Source organism: Gymnodraco acuticeps, unplaced genomic scaffold (assembly GCF_902827175.1).
Source record: "Gymnodraco acuticeps unplaced genomic scaffold, fGymAcu1.1, whole genome shotgun sequence".
In the NCBI taxonomy this organism is placed as follows: Eukaryota; Metazoa; Chordata; class Actinopteri; order Perciformes; family Bathydraconidae; genus Gymnodraco; species Gymnodraco acuticeps.
This window is the reverse complement of record NW_022989979.1, coordinates 3,114,638-3,117,145: the sequence shown is the minus strand read 5'-3', so window position 1 is coordinate 3,117,145 and position 2,508 is coordinate 3,114,638. Positions and strand designations below refer to the sequence as shown.

General features: G+C 41.2%; 1 long non-coding RNA gene across 1 annotated transcript in view; it reads left to right on the top strand.

Moving 5' to 3' along the window:
- Nucleotides 1-388: 388 nt before the first annotated feature.
- LOC117543445 overlaps nt 389-2,508 on the top strand; it is a 2,173-nt gene continuing 53 nt past the window's right edge. The window contains exons 1-3 of the long non-coding RNA XR_004568569.1: nt 389-436; nt 1,325-1,508; nt 1,710-2,508. The exon at nt 1,710-2,508 is cut by the window's right edge and continues 53 nt beyond it. This is a non-coding gene — a long non-coding RNA (uncharacterized LOC117543445). The remainder of the gene's footprint in view (nt 437-1,324; nt 1,509-1,709) is intronic.

The following is a 2,508-nucleotide window of genomic DNA, read 5'->3' as shown; positions in this document are numbered from 1 at the left end:
TAACATGGGGGTCTATGGGAATTGCTCCTTTTTGCATCCATCCCCTGTCGGCCACTAGATGAACTGCAGTTTGTGGCACTTCCTTCTGGGCTTCCCGGCTCTGCGCTACGAAGCGCTGATTGGCTGTGGGTGGGCCAGACGTGCATGTGGGTGGGCCCAGGCCCACCCGGGCCCACCCACAGCTACGCCACTGCTGGCCAGGCAGAGCGCACTAGGTTTTTTTTCTGAATTAACGACCGAAGAAATCGCTGCATGTCTTCGGATTACATCTCTGGACTTGAGGGGTGTGCTTTAGGTCGTTACCAGCGTAAACTAGAGCTGTGTGGGTTGTCCGATTGCCCTTAAAGACTGCCTGCAGATGTATGGAAAAACGACTCTCGAAAGTGGCCTTCGGTCGATTTTGGCAGCATCTACGTCTATCTTCTAGAAACACCAGGTGAATACCCCACTTGTCACAATAATATTATCATGCCAATGCATATATGTGGTATTTTAGAGTTGACTAGATATTGATTAAGGCAATAGACTATGATATTCTGCTTGCACCTCGTGTGAAATGGTGGATACCGGAAGTACGGTGTCGCCCTCGGCCCAAAACCCGTATGTGTGTGTGAAAGAATAGGATCCCCAGTGTTTTTCAAATGTGTTGGCGCGAACTGCAAGCAAACAACGGTGTGTTGCCAGGACAATACTAGCTTCTGTTTGTGATTGAGTGCATTTTGCAGTCATAGTTATAACGTCTACTGAGCGGGGGGTTTGAAGCTACATCTGAGCGGGTTCAAACTTAACGGGCAGTCGTGTTAACGTCAACGCCGTCAACGTTAATGCCAGCCTAAGGCACACCTGTGCAATAATCATGCTGTCTAATCAGCATCTTGATATGCCACACCTGTGAGGTGGGATGGATTATCTCGGCAAAGGAGAAGTGCTCACTATCACAGATTTTTTCAGATTTGTGAACAATATTTGAGAGAAATGGTTATTTTGTGGATATAGAAAATGTTTTAGATCTTTGAGTTCATCTCATGAAAAATGGGAGCAAAAACAAAAGTGTTGCATTTATATTTTTGTTCTGTGTATGTCCACAGCAGTGCATTGCTTGGCTGTCTGCTGGTTCTCCTCTCTGTTTCTCCAAACTGTAGCTCCTACAACCCCCTTCAAACAATATGAACTACCCCCTAAAAGCAAGTCAAATTGACATTACATTCATCTCCCCTTAACCTGCAAATACACATACATACATTTTTGTATTGATGGTGAGCAATTTAACAGACCTTAAAATGTAATAACATGTGTGCTAAAATTGTTTTGTGAAATGTTTCAGGAAGACAAGTCTTGTTTTAATTTAGTTTGAATTCATGGCAATTCATGCTGAGTGTGGATCGAAACATAGTACAGGACAACATCCCCTCCTTGGTTTCTGCCCTGTCCATGATGTTTGGGAGCTATTACTGCTTCAACATCGCCTACCCGTCAGAGCTGGCATCCACCCTGGAGTTTGTCCAGAGGTATGTGTTTTTTGGGATTGGCTTTATCCAACAATTTATTTTATTAAACTGCAACAAATCTAAAGCAGCTGCTTCAGTGAATTGGGGGTTAAGATAATTGTGATTTTGGCTTCAAAATAATAAGATTGATGTGAAGTTTTTTGTTGTTAGGCAAGCTATTTTATTATTAATTCTGTTGTTTGTTTGTATTTTTATTTTAAGGTGTTTTTTCTCCATCAACCCAGAGAAGGGTACCAAAGTGGAGAAGACATGCGCATCCCGTCTTCAGGTGAACCCGAGAGTCCTCACCTTGATACAGGAACTTTCGGACCATGAGTGGCGTGATGTCTGAATATTAGTTACAGTCTGTTTGATTGTTTAAATCATAGTTAACATTGGGAAGTGCCTTTTTTTTATGTTCTTTTAACTCATTTAAAAAAATGCAATATGTAACTCTCAAAATGTCAAACTATTCTTTTAAGGTCATTGTAGCCACTCTTGCGGTTTGCTGTTACAAAGTGAAGTTGCTTAAACAATCTTCATTTGGCTTATGTGGATGTAAAAGCTCAGGACATTACTGTTGAGTGTAAAAATGTTGACGTGTTTTGTTTTCCACTTGGGTTTTTGCTTCTGAAGTGAAGGGTCTCTGCTGACCCTACCTCTTCACCTATCTCACTTAGACACACACTCACATGTGTTTTGCAACTGTAGCTTCATCACGTACACACTTCCTTTAGCAATGAACATGTATTCAACTAAGACAATCCCTTATTTTGGCTAAGTTACAGCTCAGTCTGTGGCTGTGACAGTCGAGTATTATATTATACAGGTGCCCACTATAAGAGATGAGACATATAAAGTACTAAAATATTTAAAAACATTATTTCCCATAAATCATTTGATGTGATGTAAGTAACCTCTCAACTTTGTTCAGCTTGAATTTCCTGGACAATGTGAGCTGTTTGTTTATTGTGCAGCCTTAGTTTGTATGTTTTACCAATATGTATGTTGAGAAATGACA